Source organism: Phalacrocorax aristotelis, chromosome 1, assembly GCF_949628215.1.
Source record: "Phalacrocorax aristotelis chromosome 1, bGulAri2.1, whole genome shotgun sequence".
NCBI lineage: Eukaryota > Metazoa > Chordata > Aves > Suliformes > Phalacrocoracidae > Phalacrocorax > Phalacrocorax aristotelis.
In genome coordinates, this window is record NC_134276.1 from 147,687,585 (window position 1) to 147,707,143 (window position 19,559).

Below are 19,559 nucleotides of genomic sequence, written 5' to 3' on the forward strand. Positions count from 1 at the left end.
AAAAAGTGTCTCATGGAAAGAGACTTTTATGCTCTCTCTGCGGGAGGGAAGGCAGGAAACAGGAAACTCTGTTTAGGAAGGTTAGAAACAATGCAAGTCTACCAAATAGTCCTCCTATCCTCAGGAGTAATATGTGGGTTAACCTACTACTATTTGCAGTTCCCCTGAAGTCAAATTGTTGCTCCATTATGCTCACTCCATAGGAACTGCTTGCAGTGCACTACACAGAGACTGGTATCAGATTGATTATAAGTAATCTAGAGGAAAGAAACCCAGTAAAAGAAACCCAGTAAAACAGACACCATACTGACCAGTAGATCTAAAGGGCTTGTTACAGGCTGCACATGTTCCTACCTGGGGACAGCAGTTGGAATCAAGTAAAAGTCAACAGGAGTTTTTATCTTATGACATTTACCCAGTGCCTTGGAAAAAATACATGCAATAATCTCAGCACATCAGAATGTATGTCCGCACAAACACATGCGCACATCAATCGTGTATTGGCAAGCACTGAACCCCCGGCAGGAAGAGGGTTTCTGCAGAGATAAAGAGATAAGTAGAGACAGAGCAGTAAATACTGGTGTCAGCTTTTGAAGCAGATCATGTCTGGGATACATTAGAGGATAGTATGGAAATGGGTTTGAAGAAGCAACCTATCAGATAAGGGTAGACCCTAACTCCAAGTAACATTCATTTAATGGACAGTTACTCAATCTTTACCAAGTTCCAGTGGGTATTTTTACAGGGGTCTGCTGAACATGAAAAAAACAGCAGAGTTTGTCAGTAATTAGTTTCTTACTGTTACTTTCTCAACAACAATAATGCAGCATCCCTACTTCTGACGAGATGGAAACAACTAATCAAGAACAAGTGATTTCAGAGGTATCAATTATTTAGTATTTTACTGAGATAAAGGCAATATTGGTTTATGGTCTTGGTATAGTCTGGAATCTACCCCTAAAATTGTCCTGAGCAAAGATAACCGACTGTGTTTCAATGGAGTTGCGCTAGATTAGACCAAGATTTTGGGTTATTCTGTAGACAGACAGGATCTTAAATTATCTTCTGGACACTAGCTTCACATTGTAAACTGTTGTTTTCTTCTCTTTTGCAGTAAAGAATTAAGAACATATTCCAAAGAAAAAAAATGTCCGTCTCCTGATCCACCCCCCTCCAAGCATTTACTATTTTAGTTTCATGTAAGCTTTGCTATGATAATTTCTATAGTTAAACCTTAAGGACTACATGAGGTTTAGACTGGAACACAATTTTTATCCCTGCATCCAAAGTCTCATGCTCACAAAATAGCCAAAGCACTTTGGCTAGAACTTTTTAGCTCCACATGAAGGCAGTAAATGAATTACAGTATACACTGTATTCAATAACAGTGACTACTTCAAAGCTTCCTAATAACTAGGGCATGAATGTAAAATGTGTTGCTCTGCACATCTAAGATTCTCATCATGTTCTTTGAAAAGGTGGCTTTATTCAGATTTTTGTGACTGTTCTTGTTCTACAAAAGCACTTTTAGGATTTTATTGAGGTTTACATACACCAGTGTTCAAGACGAAAGGCTTTCATGTCAATTATTAATAACAAAACCTTTCATCTGTCTATTTAAAAAAATAAAAACATGATCTTTTTTTTCCCTCATTTTGATGTTTAATTTAGAATGAAAATCAAACTTTTTTAAAAAGTTTTCCTCACTATCACAAGGGAAACTATGATGTTTAAGAATTTTCTCTATGAAGATTATGTCAGCTAAAAATAAAATTGAAAATAATAAAATAAAGGCTTAATCCTGAAAAATGTTGTGCATACTTAATGATTTCAGCAGGAGTGGAAAGGCACTCAGGATCTTATGGAATCCAAACACAAAATGCTGTTTCTACTAAAGTATTTGGAGATAATCAGTTCATTGGCTTCGAAAGTGACTCAACAGGGACTTCAAAAGCTGTAAAAAATGGGATTATTTCTGACTTAAAGAAAACCTGATTTGATATCTATTCCAGTGTTCACACTGGCCCTTTCCCTCCAAAACATCTCAGTAAGACCTTAGACCATCCATGTACTACCATGGAGCATGAGAGCTTGTCCTGTGATGATCTGGAATTCCTGGCGCCCTCACTTATCTTCTGGTGGAATTGCTCACTGACAGGCCTCTAGGCCTGTAGTGCATGGAATTGAAGTCACCGGTGCTCTGCAAGAGTCATTTTATTCATATTATTATAGCGTTGCTGCCCACACACCATCTCAGGTTTGGGACCTCAGTCTGCCAGATTTTATAGAATCCACATAAAATTCTAAATTTAAAATGCCATCTCTTTCATTTTTGTTCATGGACAACTAGCTACCACAGAAGAACATTTCTCCACCAAAACAATCATCAGGTAAGTGTCACTTCATACAGACACCCCTCCAAAATGTCTAATAGTTCTACCAAATTTCATAGTTAGAGTTTTAAATGAAATCATTTCTTTTGAGACAGCGGTGCTTGCGGTTCCCAGATTTTATTTTTAAAAGTTCTTGCCCTTCTAATTAAATTTGTTGCAACTAAGATTTGATGTTTCTAGTGTGATTTGATGTTTCTAATGCATACGTAATTTAATTTTGAGCTACAGATGTACCTTTAAGTACTTTCATACAGCTTCAACAGAATATGAGTGCTAGAACATGCTGCATGACTAAAGTCAGGCTCTCACACACCTTGTCTTGATGTGGTCTTTAGGAATCACATCTATTTAAGTGTTCTGCGGCTACAATATACCCTGACTTCAGGTTTTTTTGCTTTTTATGGCCTTCAGAAATGCAGAATCAGCATCTTTTTGAGACACAAAAGTAAACAAAAAGAGAATAACGTGCCTGTGACCACTGATCTCAAATAGATGCTGAGTTCAGAGTGCAGGAGCTCTGCCCTCAGGACACTGGAACTTGCATATGCAGACACATTTCTCATTTGAACCGTTATGTCATGAGTGGTAGAGGTGCGTATGAGGTTTTAAATATTCTTTTTAGTGTCATTTTGATTGGTTGTGCTTCCAGCAAGCTTAGGGGACATGGCTGTTAAAATCAGGGAAGCCACCTGCAGAATTATTCCAAGTGCTGACTGAAGTGAGTTGGTGATAACTGAGGTGGACAACTTTTAATTTATTTTGCTCTTAAATACATCTTCTAGCCTAAGTGAATGAGAACAGGCCTAGGTCTTTCAGTTAACTGAACAGTTTGCAGTACAAACAATACCACCATATGCATCTTGGAACTTAATTTGAGAAAGTCATAATGTTACTAAAATTCTTAAAAAAATAAAATCAGCAAACAGAAAACCCCAAATATAATTTTTCAAGAGAGTTTTTCTCCTTTCTCATAATGGTTCCACATTGCTTTCTCAGTAGTCAATTTTATACTTAGATTGTCTCCAGCTAGCAGTTCCTATTGGCAATAGAAGCTGAATTCCTTTCATGGCCTTCACAAAAAAATAAAAATATAGGTGAGCCTCTAAAAAGTTTGGGAGTCATTCCAAAATACTCTTTAGAAATCCTTAAGAACAAGTCCTTATTGTGCATTTGTCAATGGAGAGGAAAGGTAGATGTAAAAGCAGCGATAGCTAGTGTTTAGGTCAGGTGACAGGGAGTAAGATGTTTGAGCTCCCATTTTAACTTCAATACTTATTATTCAGATCATCTCTGACAAGTTATAGCCACTCTGTGCCTCAGCCTTCCCCTCTATGTATTGAGGATAATAATACCCACCCCCATTTCTGAAGAGGTTTGAAAGTTTTGTACAAAAAGCACCAGGTAAGTATAAATAATTATCATCATTGATTTGGGTAATTAGAGAGCTTAAGGGTCTCCCTTCTAACATGACTGATGGTTGCCTTGGGAGGAAAATGAAGTCTTTGGGGAGGATTCTGCCTTTTGTTACCTTTTCTGCCTTTAATTACACACTCAGCTGCTCCTTACTTTTCATCTTCTGATTAAGCTAGTGCTGATCTGGAAATCCTAACCAGATTCTTAAGTGAAATAAACCACTCACCTTTTTATCTGACAGCATTGGAACTCTTTCATCGTATATGGAGGTACATTAATTCCCTATTCTTATTTTCCTTCCTTCCCCCCTGCCACCCAAATGAGGAGGCTAATGCTGTTTTACTCTTCCTGAATGATAGCAAAGGTGTGATTCATCTGCTCTAATTTAGGCACCATCTGCCCAAGTTCTGAGGCAGGTACCCTCAGTTCTCTTTATTATCAGTAGAGAGAAACAGGCATCTCCAGAGAGCAATTTATCTTATCCTGAGATGGGAGTGTCTAAAATAGGTCAGAAAAATCACACTCTGGAGATACCTATTGTATTTCTGTGACTATTAAGGGAACCTTAGGTGACTTGCTCAAACTTGGGCACATAAGTTTTAGGCATCCCACCCAGAATATCCACAAGAGCTGTTAAAATGATCGCATGGTAGTTGATCACCTCAGTATAATTCTCACTGCAGGCTGATACAATCTAAATGGGACCAATAGTACTCCCTGCATCTCACAGCAGAGATAGAGTCTGGCACAGACCGTCATAGTTAGCAACTGTGAATTTGATGCCTGACATTAATCAGGAGATAATAGTTAGATTGTAAGCTTTGAGAGCCATCAGATGAACTCGACCCAGTCATCATCAATCAAACACTCCTTGCTTTTACATCCCATACACAGGGGCCTCCATGAGTGAGGCAGCGATGCTAAAATGTGCTACTGAGCATCTCTTTTCCTGCAACGACAAAGTTCCTTATTTCTAATAGTAGTAAATCAGTTACTACTGATTCTCAGACACCCTGCTTTTCCCACACTAATCATTAACCTTCCTGCAAGGTAGGAAGGTTCCCTATTGAGGGGAATCAATCTTAGATTTGGGGTTTCACTAAATAAAAAAAAAATTAAAAATAGCGGATGTTGAGGGTATCTCATGATTGCTCAAAAGCATGATTAGAGGTACTTTTGACAAAGTGGTAAATCTATAAGAAGATTTATTTTATCACATCACTCTAAAACACAATACACAGATATCCCCAGTACGTGGATAGTCATCTCACTGTAACCATCACTGAAATGCAATTGTCTTGCAGGAGACTGCGGTACACGTTTCACAGCATACTGCAACAGCACGTAACTGTTTAGGACAAGAATTAGCTAAACATATTGAGCTGCTGATGCTCCTTCCCAAGAAACTTTAGTTTATATGTTATTAGCAGAGAAGCCTCAAGTGAGACGGTAAATTAACAAGGAAACTGCCAACAAATTAAAAAAAGAAGAAAGAAAAAAAAAGCCAGAGCTTCTGTATGAGAAAGCTTATTGCTACCTCTGGGAAGCTGTCTGAAGCTTTCCTTCCCTTGAGCTTTCCTTTACTCAAAACCTGTTGCCATCCAAATCACTTAATATTTTGAATATTAAAGTTGCTTCTTTTACAATCTTATTAAACTCCAACTCTTCAGACTTCATATGTTGAAGGTACTGAAGATAAATTATATACTGCCCTGGAAAAGGACTATATTCTCAGCAGCACTCATTTTTTAAACTTATAAACCGGGTTTAATTTAATTCTGTGTGACACACCACTGCATAGCACCCCCACAACAAACAAACAATTGTCCTCTTTTGAACTCATACCACTTTTGCTCATTATTCCCTTATTTCTTAATTTCAGCCAACTCTCAAGTCTTAGCATCTGTCCCTCACAACCTCATCCACAATTTCCCCCGCTTTTTATCCCACACAAGCATCACAATTCAAAAATCCAAAATGCAACTTTTTTTTCCTCTCAGAAATGCCTTTCAAGAGGCCTTGCGCTTCTAAGTCACTTCAATTCTTAAAAATTTTACTTCATATCTTCTCCCTTTTGAAAATATACATTCTCCATCAGATATAAGAAAGGTGAAATTTAAAAAATTTGGAGTACTTACAAGAGCAAAGGAAGAAAGCACAGCAACTAATGCTCCAACTGCTTACTAACTGCTTAAGCTACAGCTGCCCACCTCTCTCAAATTTAAAGGATTAGCCTGAAAAGGGGTGTGGGAAAGGAGAGGATTTCTTTTCTCTAGGAAAAGTGAATAAGAAATATGTAGGCTTAAAGAAAGAAAGTTTTTTAAAGAAACTATTAATTCTCTGTACTAAATGACAGAAACTGTTGAGCTCTTATATTGACAGCCTTGCTCTTTGTTTTATATAATTTCTCAGACAACAACATTTTGCATTTTGTGGTAATGTGCACAACAGGGACCCTGTACAGAAGCATGCAGACTCAAACTCTTTATATCTTCACTGCAAATAAGTATTGATTATGGTTTTTAAGCCAGAATTTTATTCAAAAAGTCATGAGCATACAGGAAACTTGCACCCGAATAACAGCACTAGGACTTCTTGTTTACAAGGAACAAAATATTTAATAAACTTACAGTAGAAAATATATCTGTAAATAAAGTTCAGAATTCACAAATTTAAATGGGCATTTGTGTATTGATATTTGGTAAGCAGTTGTACATATTTCACTTGCACATCCTCATCTTAATTTACCGTGTTTATTAGGTTTAGGTCTAGAGGCACATCCTGTCTCAGAGTCAGCAATAATCTCCAATTTACATTTTAAATCAGTAAAATTGGACTAGAAAGATGATACCAAGGAATAAAATGACTTCTACAGACTTCTCAGGGCAATAATGGAACGGGGAATAATACCAAATTCTCCTCCTCTGGTCTAGTGTCCTTATCACAAGCCCAACTTTCCTTTTAATCAAAGTTGCTGGAAAACAGAGCAGCACTTTGAGCACACAGTCTACAATCTGTGTGTCTCATCTGAATGCAAAAATGCAGTCAGATTTCAGGCTTTGTATAGATATCATATCTGTCTACAGAGGACTGTGTGTTTGTTATACACAAATGATAATTGCGATGACTGGGAAAAGCTGATCTCTTACCTGAGTCTTAGGGGACAAAACTGAGCTGGGTGCAGAAGCACAAGGGCTACAGCCTGCATCAAAGGTATAATCATCCTGACTAGTGTAGTAAAAACTATTCAGGTCACACCACAGAAGTACTCAAAAATCAACACTGCCCTGAATGTAAAATGAGACTGAAACCAATAGTTTGCCTGAACTTTGTTCACAAATTCAAATTGCCAACAGCAGCAAGGCGAGCTCTCACTGTTTTCTTTGGGACTGTTGTGATATTTGTTATTCTTCTTAAAGTCCCAGCACCTGTGGTCAAGGGATTAGGTGATGATCTCTGCTTTCTTCTAAAATAAAAGTAACTTCCTCAAGTTTGAGAAAATGCTTGTAAATGTTGCCTGTGCATGGCAGGCTACAGACTAGCTCTTCCTGTGGTACAGATTAGCCAGAAACAAACCAGCTCTGAACCAGAAGCCACACAACCAGAGTGCTTCTTAGCCTGCATTACTAACTCTTGCTGAAGTGTAAGAGCTCATGCTGTCCATTATTAAGATTTTTGGAGAGCAGTTTTCTTGTGTCCTGCTGGCCTAAAGCATAGGCAGAGCAAATTCATGTCCACCTATTAAGAAAAAAGACAGATGAAGTGAAGAGAAAGGACCTCAAACCCATGTTTTCTCCAATATTTACTCCAATCTCATGATTTTCTTTCCAGGTGGGATGCATATGAGATGCAGGATATTTCTGTAGTCTAAGAGGTTGTGAAAACACACCTGATACTGCATATGAGAGAGCTTTCCAGTGCTGTGCTTCCCATATCCTGCTCTAAGAGTGCTGTGCAAATAGTGTACAGGATACAGTTCAATTTTTGGTCTCGCAATTTCAATCCATTTACACCTTTAGTGGGACTTCAACACTGTCACTTTTCTAAACGTAAGTAATTGAGGTGAAGTGGAAGATGAAGATAAGTGATAAGGGACTAGGTTTTTTTCTTTTGTGATTTTGGCTATCATTTGCTAGGCACTCCAAACACATAAGATACATAAGCAATATAAATTAAAGACAAGAAAAGAGGAAACCTCCTAAAAATATTCTTTGTGAGCAGTCACATGTGCAAACCCTGCTGTCATTGTTAATTTTGCAAGGACTGATTAGGAAAAGAGAACCTTACAGAAATCAAAGACTGCAGATAACCAATGGAAAGAAAACCAAGAATGTCTTAATATATTTTTGATTTTGCGTGGTGTTTTCCCGGAAGGACTCATCTGAATCTGAAGAGTTTTGTTCATTATGCTTCTGGAGTGATGAAGTGAGCATTCCCCTGTTCAGTATATATAAACGGGGTTTCCTCTTACCCATGAAACCCTTTTTGTTTCTGTCGTAGTTTGAATCTCTCTTTAAAGCAAACTGTTTAAAATATGAGTAAAAACAGGAGTTCAGGGGTCAAATTAGTCAAGTTCTAAATAGCAGTATTTGTCTGGTCCTAGAATCTGTGACTTCCTCTCACTCCTATAAAAAATGTGTCATCAGTGAGATTGGTCTGGGTTTCCATCTTTCTAAGCAATTTAGAATCAATTCCTGTATGAATTGATAACATGTATGTTAAACTTGATCTGCTCTGCAAAACTTGCCTCAAAGTTATTAATGTTCAAGTGATTATTATCAGAACAGTCCTAATTCTTAAAGGTCAAATTCAAATTTTCCCAAAGTTTGGAAGAACCAGATTATTATTAACACTATCTTTAAATTAAGTCCCATTTCTAATTTTCATATACAGCTTTATCCTGGCATATATGTAAATCTATCTTCCAAATACTTTATGGTTTTGGTAGCTATTTAACCCAAACGAAATAAACCAAGTGATGTACAGAATAGATTTTTCACCTGCTGCGCTGAGGCCAGATGTGAATATAACCCTCACTGGGAAAGTACATTTCTAATTTTGCTGAACCACAACACTAGAAATTAAATGAGAATCCCCATTCAGAGAGAGCAAGCTTCCTTTTAGGACAGAAAGGGAAGATATATGAGGTTAGAAAAGTATGTTTGGGTGTCGTCTGCCTTGGTTTTACCATCTCTTTTAATTTTTCTAAGGAAGAGCAAACTATCTGCCTTGATTTGTCAGCAAGTTAGGGTCACAAATATTACTGAAGTGTAATAGCTCCCCCTGCCAGGTTTAGATTACAAACTACATTTCACACACATGCGTGCACACAGAAACACACACACTCTCTCTCAAGAAATAAACTAACACCTATGTTAGCATTTGCTGTCACTGCTTTACTCTTCAGTGATTATTACAGCAGAAGAAAAAATATCTGCAGTTGATACATGAAGTGTATTAAAGTAATTTTATAAAACTTACAAAGACCTATATGTTAATATTCATTTTCCGTCAGCATGGGCAGGAGAAATAAGACATTATTCTGAGCAGAAAGGGAGAAATAAACTAAGTACAAAAGCTTAATTTTGCTTTAATGGAATGTTTACTTTTCAGTCTTCTATCAAATTAATACATTTTTTCTCTTAAGCACTTAATTTTATGAATGATAATTGTGGTCTCTAAAACTGTAGTCTGTTGGCAACCTAAGACCAAACTTCCTCTATGTTCTGCTGTATTTGGTCCATTTTTAGCTTCAATAAAGCTGATGGCAGAAGTCCAGAGCTAAAAGCCTTAGCCTGGAAAAACCTATGCATGTAACTGATGCCGAGAAATCCTACAGGACAAGTCGTGAAAGTCAAGCTATACGACTAAAACTGTATCTGAAAGAGTAGAATTCAAATCTGTCTTGAAGTACCCAATCTTAAAAAAAATGCTCAACAACTCTATGGACACGCAAAGGTGCCCAGGAGTTAGAAACCTATGAAGAACAAATTTGTCTTTCCAATAGCACTCATTAATGCGGTCTTAAAAGGAATGAATTACACTACACTGTTGCACTAATTCAACACTTGTTTGCCGAGAAGTCTATCAACTTTTATTCCCTTTCACAGGAGCCTTGGAAGAAAGGTAAGTCTAAACATACATTTTATAGGTAGTTGTATTAAGAAAAGCTATTAATTTAAAAGTATAGAGTAGTCTAATCTGATGTATTTTGTGGTATGTCTCTGATACACAGTGGAACTCCAGCAGCATAATCTGAAGCCCACAAAAGTCAATATTTGGAGTAAGCTTTACGTGAGTTTAGATAGTTCTAATCTCAAGGACCATAGCCTATATAGGATAGAGTGGTATACAGTAAATAAAACATCAGACTGAAACTCAAGAACATGGGATTTGTTTCCAATTCCAGAACTTGTGTGCTGGATTATTTTGCATCTCCGTATTGGTTTCTTCTCCAACAAAAGAGATCTAATGTTAATGACTAAACTGAAGCCTTGAAAACCTGTGTGTGAAAATATCTGATAATAATAATACGTACTTATTCAAGAAAGATAATAAACAACATTATTTTGCCATACTCTGCTCCCCCAACCTCCCACCCCTGTGGTTCATACATGAATTTAGACCCAGCAAAATGTTTGATAATCTTGCAGTTAATTTACAGTGAGTCAGTCGGGCATCCTTCACCTTCAATGCAAATTACCAGTGTATATGATGAATGAGTTTTTTATTGCTGACTGTTTATACTATAGCCAGTTCTAAGTATTCAGGAACTATAAATTAGATCCCATGGAAATCATGGAGTTGTTCTGGGAAACATGTTTATAATGTCATAAAGAAACCCAGTTCTTCAGTTTTTGCCTTTTCATCTCTTAAGTCACTTATTTGGGATGCTTTTCACAATCATGACAGGAGATAAGATTTTCCAGTGAGTTTACCAATTCAAAGTTAAATTCAAAGTCATATTCTGGAAGGAGTTGGATCCTGTGGTACAGATGAAAGGGGAGGGTATGCCATGGCAGTTGTGCTATTGGGTAGCTGTGGGAATAGAAAAGGTGCTTGCCAAAAATAATACATTCCTCCGGGAAATTCCAGTTATGATTTTAAGAGGGAAGGCACTGGAAGAGCCAAGTAAAGCTGGTAGTGGAGTATCTTTTATTACCTCTGTAAGATATGTTACAATGATAAGTGTTTATATGAAACTAAAAGATCACTTTGATCTCACTGTGGTGATGGAGGTGACAGTAGCCGTAAACAGTTGCAAAGAGTCTATCTGTCATAATTTTAGATGCTGAGCTTTAAGAATACACAGAGTAGCTAAAATTGAGATGAAGATAAATGTGCTTTTTTCATCACGGTTATTCTATTTCACTCTCATTAGCACGGGAATTCTCAGGCACAAACACCAGCATATTCAGAAAAAGTTATTCAGCGGGCACAGGGTTGTCAAGGCAGTCCATTACTAAGCAGGGAAGACAAGGCCATATTTTGAATTTTTTTGCCCATTGTTTCCCCATTATTGTTTTCACCACTTTTAAGGAGAAAAATATGGAACAAATTATTTTCATTTAATGTTTTGGTATTAAACCACTAAGCATTTCTTCTGAGGATGTGATCAACTCCAAGCTCATACCTTATGCTGCAGACAACTCCAATAGTATGACTATGGATCCCAGAAAAAGCTACAGTAAACTGAAGCTAAGGAATTTTGGCAGCTTGAAGTCTTGTGTCCTTTATAAGTGAAATGTGTTTCTGATGTCTCTTTCTATGAAAGTCAAAGGCAAAGCTCCTGTTCAACACTGATTTATAAATAGGGGTATGTTTTGTCCATTTGACCAGAAGTTTGAAAGTGAATACTGACTCTGAGTACCACCAAATAAATAAAGGAGCCTGACTTCTAGGAAATACTGGAAATAAAATTTGACAGCTAAAATTCCAGACTCCTTAGATCATTAATCACTTTTGAACATCTTACCTTTCCCTTCTAGCTGCTGGTTTAGGAATCTGACTGGTAAGGGGGGAAACTCCATAAAAAGCAAATGGAATTACCAAATAAAGCAGGCGTCAGAGGAGAACCTTGTCTATTAGGTGCTTTGTCTTTCATAATAGCATTAGAAAGACAGAAAATAAAACAATACATGTTGATTTTGAGAGAGGACAAGAAGCCAAGAATAAAGCAAGACACTTAAATCTGGATGAAAGGTATATGAAATACATAATAATTTGCATTTTATAATAGTCTGCTTTCATCATGAAGAGACTTTATGTGTCTTTTGTATGATTAAGGTTCATAGGTCTTAAAATATAGAGGTGAAATGGTCAACTGTTGAACAGGACGAATAAGTACAGAGGCAGAAGATAAAGTGCTGCTGTCCATGTCTAGAATAGGTTGTGGTACAGTTTCATTTTAGTTTATATTCGTTACTAAGCACAGAAAATTTTGTAAATGGGTAATTAGCATGTCCATTTGACAGCCTACATGATCCTCCAGTACATCTGAGGAAAAAGATCAAAGCAAAGAATTCAGACTTGTGCATGCAACTATGAAGTTATTCTATGACGTTTTTCAGTTTAACTACAAATTCTACTTGTATGTAAAAATGTCATTTACATTTTTGCAGAACTTCTTCTAAATTAACTTTCATTATTTATTAATTTTATCTGATTATGTCGTATAATTAGAACTGCTGAGAGATTGACTACAGTATGACACTTTCCTATAATTAGAACTGCATTGTTCATGATTGTAGAAGCTTTTCCTGGTTGTTTGAGGAAGGATGAAAAGGGCTAAAGACACTGAGAATATGATCATGTATGAATACACACAAGTGTAAAATTTTTCTTCCTAAAATCTGAAAGTAATGGGAAGTTCCATCTGAGGGAAAGAAGATAGAAGAGATAAGGGCAGAAGAATAAAAGAAAAAGATAATTATCTTCAAGTTGAGAAACAGGATCTGAACTTAGGTAAAGTGTCCAGTTCTGTACAGCAAGCATATGGACAGATACATTTTCATACACAAACATTTGCATTTGTGTTCTCTACCATGTTACTGTTTGTTTGCTGGGTCCTGACCTGTCCTAGGCCCTTTTACACACTGAGCATGAAAGTCCTTTTAACATTGTACGTGGCCTTTGCAACAGATGTGGAACCAGTCACACAACCTGTTGCCACTGCTCTGCTTACAAATGATAAACAATAAGCATGGCAGCCTATTTACTTGCAAATATTAATCTGTATCTTCAAACAATCTTCTTCTTTGGTTTTGATACCTCTTAGTCATACCTCATTTTAAAGGGGGAATTATACTGCAACTTTTCTCTTGACTTATGATTCAAATGTAAAATTTCAAAAGTTTCCATTGGCATATTTTTGGCTGTCACAATAGGCATTAAAAAATTGCTACTTTAAACTTTTCATACAGAAAATAATGCAATTATGTTTGTTACTGGCTATGAGTTTGCCCATAGTTAGTTATCACAAGTGGTAAACCATTAATACATGTTAATTATGTACAAGGGAGGTTAGACTGTAAACTTGGCAAAACAGGCTGTGCATCAGAACATCGTTGTGTGGTTATGAACACTGTGACTTTGTGCCCCTAAGAGGTAATAATGGTTATAAATATAGGCCAAGAATAGTTTATTTTAAGTGATTTAGATGGCAAAAAGTTATTCTGACATACAAAGAAACAATAGTAAAGTGAATGGTAACCCAGACCTTGTTAAGTTATACATACATGCTCCTTAGAGGTCTGGGTATATAGCTGTGCATTTCAATATAGGAATAATGACAAATAAGGGTTGCATACTGTAATAATAATTGTGGGTTTTTTTAATTTATTGTAGTATAAAGTATCTCCATTTTATACTGGAATAACAAAGGCATAGAACTAGTCACTGACTTTCTCCTACAGCAATTTCAGCCAAAGAATGGCAGAAGAGAAATGATTCCACTCTCTTTTAAAAGGAAGAGAAATCACACAGTAAAGAAATCATCTAGCTATATCTCTAACTTGATTCCCTTTGTTACATATCTGACACATTGCTTTGTGCGTCTGAGTTTTTAACGAGTCCAGCAAAGACAAAAGAAAGATGTTCTGTTCTCACTGACCTCGCTGGCTATGGCAAATCCCTGAGGTGCGAGGCAGGGAGGCTGGTAGAGCAACCGAAGTTTTTCAAGAAAGCTAACACACTGGGATGGCAAAGCAGCAAAGCCTTCCACTTTCCAGATGGAGCGCTGTTAATATTCTGGATTTGTGGTACTGCGCTATTTTGAAACAAATAAACTCAAGCAATAAAAAACTAATTCATTTGCCATATGGTTGTTTATTTCTCTATGCTACAGCTCAGAGATAAGTAATGTATGGTTTCTCAATATGCCACATCTACACAGACACCCCCCAGGTGCATACAATATAGCACACCTAGATTAACACAAGCCAAACTCCTTCTGTTTGCATTGAACATGTGGCATCATGGCTTAAGGGATTTTCTCCTTCAGCTGAAGTACAAGATACATTTGACAGCCAGGACGGTATGAAGAAAGGGTACATTTAGGACTGAACAGAAGAGTAAAGGTGGAAGAAGCAGGTGGATGTAAAAACACAGAAGATAACACGTGGTTGGTTGTTCAACATTTTCTATCTGAAATTAGTGCTCAGGAATGATAGGGTTCTGACAACGCAGATGAACAAACAATTTTTTTCTAAAGGGAAAATGAAATATGATCAGCAGCATCCTTGGCTCACCACCATCAGGAGATTTGACGGGATGAAAATTTCTGGTGCCCAGCAGAGAATGACCAGAGAATCACAATACTTCCATTACACCTCAGACACTTATGGTTGTGTTTTGGAGGGGCGTGAGGGGTGACACACACTCCCCTTGGCTACTCCAAGTTTGTAGTGCAAGGAAAAGATTGTGTTACAAGCATTTCACGGCATTTGAAAGTCACAAGTATAAAAAGCAATATCTAGCTAATGTTAAATTGATCCCCAGAGCTTTCCTATTTAGCATGGAGCAGTCCGTTGGCCTTTCTGTCCTGTCCTGTCTTTTCTCAGCAGGTGTACCATGATCTTTAAAAAAAAAAAGAAAAAATTAAAAAAACTTGCTAAGGATCTCAAGATCAAGAGTTACTTCATTTTCCTGAATTTGTCAAAGCAACCCTGCCAAAAAAATGCCAACCCCAACACAAGAACCTCACAAGTTTGGAGCATCTGGGTCTATGTGTATATTGTAGGAAAGCATAAGTGTGCATTCTTATACACTGCTACATGAGTATGAAAGTATGGTTGAGGATGCCAGCATTGCATTATAGGTTATTTCATCTTTGCACTACAATGGTTCAAATCCAGAACAGGTAACTTAGACCAGCTATTCAACTCCTTTTATCTTCTTTAGTCTTGATTTGAGATTTCTGTCTGATTTCTATGGCATGACTAAAGTCCTCGTTTGGAGCAGTACCACTACACCATTGCCCATAGACACAGAATTATGCCAGGGGATAGTCCCACTTCCAGTCTCACAGGTCAGTGATGCAAAATTCTGGCATCGTTAGATGACTGAGGCTCACCTTGTGCTGACCATATAATGCTCATGCAAAAAAATATATATACTAAGAAGTTGACTCACAGAGCAATTATTCTTACACTAGGTCAGTTCATTTACAACAGTCATTTAAGAAAATCAATGATAATATATAATATCCTTTAAATGCCTTTGCAGTTAATGAAATCCCAACCAAAGGCCTAAAATCAGGAAATAAAGATGTGGTACCCATAGCAAACCAAAAATATCCTATTTTTTTTCTTTATTTTTGAGATGACACCTCAGAGATCCTGCAGGTTTCACTGTGCAGAAAGTTCTGAGTAGGCATCAAGAGTAATTTGAAGGGAAAAGGCATTGTAGCTCATCCATTTTAATTCTGGATAACAAGGCAAAACTTATCTCCTGACAGCTCTCTAGCTATTCTGGTGATAGGAACCTCAATACAAAGCACTTACGCATGCACTTAATTTTAAACCCAGCAGTAATCCTGATTGAATCAAGAGGTCTACCTTTGTGCTTAAGGTAAAGCATGTGCTTAAGTACCTTTTTGTATAGGGACCTTAATTACATTATGTGTGTGAGAGGATATGATAATTTTAGTTGGTTTTCCCAAGAGAGCCTTTAGTTAATAAAATAACTAGGTTTAATACTCCACAGAGTCGTACGGGAACGGAATTCTGCTCCTCCTCCTATAGCCCAGCACAGGGTAGACTGTAATTTAATTGTTGGAAGCACAGAAAGTGCTGAAATGCTGTATGTCTTAATATTGTACTGCCAGAGTATGTTTGTTTCTATTACAGAATACCTTGGGAAATCCACTGTGCAATGCTACTGCTAGTTACTCATAACAGCTTTTGATTTTACTGACATTCAGTACCAGACTTTAACTGTTTTACTGGATCAGATAAGGGAGAGAAAGTTCCAATCAACAATTTTTTTTTTAAAGTGAAAGAATTAAAACAGGAAGGAAACTCACGTTCTTTCCCACCAGAATCACCTGCTCCAGTAAGAAAAAGTCAGAATAAAAAAGAGTAGACCAAAATAAAATAGGGCAGATCTCTGTGTCTGTTTGCACATAATTCCTTCAAATTCCTTTATTATGATTATTCGGTTTTAGCTGTTTATGTGTGCAAAACAGTGTGTAAATTCAGCCCGGACTGAGAGACAGCAGTGAGCAGAGATAAAACTGGTAAATTCACTGTAGATCACCAGATATCATTCCCCCACAGAAAAAATTGTACGGATATTGAGGTGTCCATTTCAACCTTTGATTCTCCACAACATGTCACCAAAATGTTTCCTACAGAATCAGCTGTTTCCAAAGCTGATTAAAAGCAACCTTCAAGGCAATAGTCTGGGCTGGCCACTGCAGGCAGGTGGAAGCCAAGAGCCAGGTTTTTACCTGAAGCTTACACTGCACAATTTACACCAACGGCTGTGGAGTCTGGTAGCGACTTTTCTTACCTAGTAAGTATACTTTGAGTGGTCTTATGGGTATAACATGAGTCTTTGCATAACATTACATTAAGTAGCATAGAGCAGAGCTTTTTAAAAGTTGTTTCCTACAGGGGTAACTGACTGTATACCACAGACTTCAGAAGGTGCAAATTCCAGTAATCGTTCTGAAACAATTGAAACAAAGTAGGTTCATACCAGATAAGAATCTGACCTTCATTTTTCATCACACTATTTTTTCTCAGCAGCAGCAAAGATGATTACTCCTAAATGGCAAAGAGCAACAATTTCTACTATTTAATTAATATATACTTTGGTTTTATGCCATAGACAGGTTGCGTGCTATATTAGTTTGACAGCATCACAGTGTGGTTTTGCTTAAAAAAGTCCTCAGCTAGAAAAAGAATGAAACTATTTTTAATAACAGTTAGATATTAAAATTAAAAAAAAAAAGAAATCAGTAAGCATGCAAATGATACATATTTTTAACATAAATTTTGTAGAAAAATGGTCTTTTACCTCAAAGTAAAGAATGAGATTCTATCCCACTGTTGTAATTTAGGATATGTTGTAATTTGGTATTAAGATTTACAAAGCTAAAGAATTAAAAAAATCCATTGGGAAGTGTTGATTTTAATAGTGGCTATGTAGAATTTTCTTCTCTTTTCATTACGGACTTGATTCACAAAGGGATTTATGCACCTAACTACTCCCTCAGGCACCAAACTTGCATGGTTTAGCTCCTCAGGGTCTAGCATCAGATGCCACCTTTTGGCCATCAGCTTGCCTGTAGCATACAGAGACAGTAATTCCACACGTTTCCTGATGCTTGGGATGCAGCGATTCTTCTACAACCCTCCACCCTTCTCAGTGAAGGAGAAATGAGTTAACAGCAGTGACTTATTTAAGTGGATTTCCATAGAAAATGTAGGCAGCTGCGACAGTGGGCCCCTGCAGGTGCGCAGTGTCAGTGTAGGTCTGGGCTGCAGTCCCTTCCCAGACTGCAGAGTAACAGAGAAATTACTGTTTTAATAGCTACATGTTCAGAAGTGTCCACCCAAAGATGTGGGCAAAACTGACTCCTTTTCCAGCAGTGTGTTAATAGCTGTGTGGGTGTACAAGCCCCCACAATTATTTTAGGGGAGAGATTTGATAAAACAAGCCTCAGTGTTAGTCAAGAAATTGCAGGTAAAAAAGCGATTTTCAATAATGTTACTATTTACAGGCTTAACCTTGTTTCCATCTGAGTCAGCAACAGCCATCCAATGGTTTCAATACTAGAGGCTAAAGCACTCAATACTTTTCAAACTATAAGGTCAGAACACAAATTCTTGATGTATAGACCCCCTGCCGGCAAGGGAAGGACGGGAAAAGATGAAGGTCTAGAAATTACACATGCAGAAATTCAAGACCTCAGTTTACGTGCAACAATTTTCCATTTAAATATGTATAAATTCCTAAGCAATAGAAGAACTAAGTTGGCAAAGTATGCATATATTATAGTCTAAACTCAGATTAAGTTCAGATATATGTAACAAACAGCAGCCAACTTCAAACACTTGAGTAGTTAAACTGCTTGAATGACTTAAATGTAGTCATATGCTTAAATATCTACTGAACAGAGACCAGACTGTGTTTTTTGGAAAGTTTTGCATTTAACATTTGCCTAAATACTGACTTAGGCTCCAGGACCTAAATCTACTGAATAATTTTAATTTAGAAAGGACAGAGATAGGAAGGGGGAGAAAATTTTTTCCTCCTTCTGAGAGGAGATGGAAAATTATAGGCAGAAGGAATCCAGATATTCTAAGTAACATCCCTCACCATCCTCCTCCATCTACCCTCACTGTACTTCACTGTACATTGAAATTTACTTATTGCCATTCGTTTCACAGGGATCAACTAATTTGAAAACTGTTATTATATCTCCCTTCAGTTTTCTGATCTTCAGACTAAAGAAGCCCAGTCCTCTCAAATTTTGCTTGTAAGACATTTTGCTGTATGTCTTTGATCATTTTTGTCACTTTCCTCTGGGCTGCCTCTGCTTTCTTCACGTCTCTCTTAAAATGTAGTAACCTGAACAGGAGATGAGAGTTGAGGGCTTTACCAGAAGATTGAAAAGATTACTTGCCATGATTTATATGTGACACTTCTTTTTATGCAACCTAGTACAAGTGGTTAAAATTATTGATTTATGTACAGATTATCCCTTATAACCCCAAAACCATTTCTGGCAAAACTGCTGCGTAGGCGTCCCTCTCTCATCTTGTATTTGTGCAGAAGTCATGAGTTTGGTCAGGAAGACTCAAAATAAGCGTAGCAACTTTTTCTGGGCCTTATTAAGCCATCTCTTATTTTTCCAGACTATGAATGTAATTTGCTGAGACTGTTTTGAATTCTAATCCTGCCCTCCAAGGTGCTTGCGACTCATCCCGATTGGGTATAACCCACAACAATTATTACATATGCTCAATTCTAACCTTCATTACTGAAAAAGGGGAATAATACCAAAACAAGGACAGGTCAAGGATGACTCCTGTCCTCCTTTTCTGTACTGATCTAGTTTAACAGAAACCAGTTTGTAACTATTTTTTAAATTCAGTTTTCTAACTTGATGTGCTTACAGTACTTGCCCATCTGCATTTTCTTGGTTTATTTACAGTAACGTCTTTCAAATCCTGTCAGAACCTGATGGTGACTCACAACTACTTTGTTCCATGAATCCTGTTACCCTGCCATTGAAGGAACTGT

At 37.2% G+C, this 19,559-nt stretch overlaps 1 long non-coding RNA gene across 2 annotated transcripts; it reads left to right on the forward strand.

Moving 5' to 3' along the window:
• The first annotated feature begins 2,898 nt into the window (after positions 1-2,898).
• LOC142066829 (uncharacterized) lies at positions 2,899-14,121 on the forward strand. 2 transcript variants are annotated; one of them, XR_012663806.1, is made up of 3 exons: positions 2,899-2,984; positions 3,677-3,794; positions 7,638-14,121. It is a non-coding gene; the product is annotated as an uncharacterized LOC142066829 (long non-coding RNA). The 2 variants fall into 2 exon arrangements; XR_012663805.1 differs by having other exon boundaries at positions 3,677-14,121.
• Positions 14,122-19,559: the final 5,438 nt, after the last annotated feature.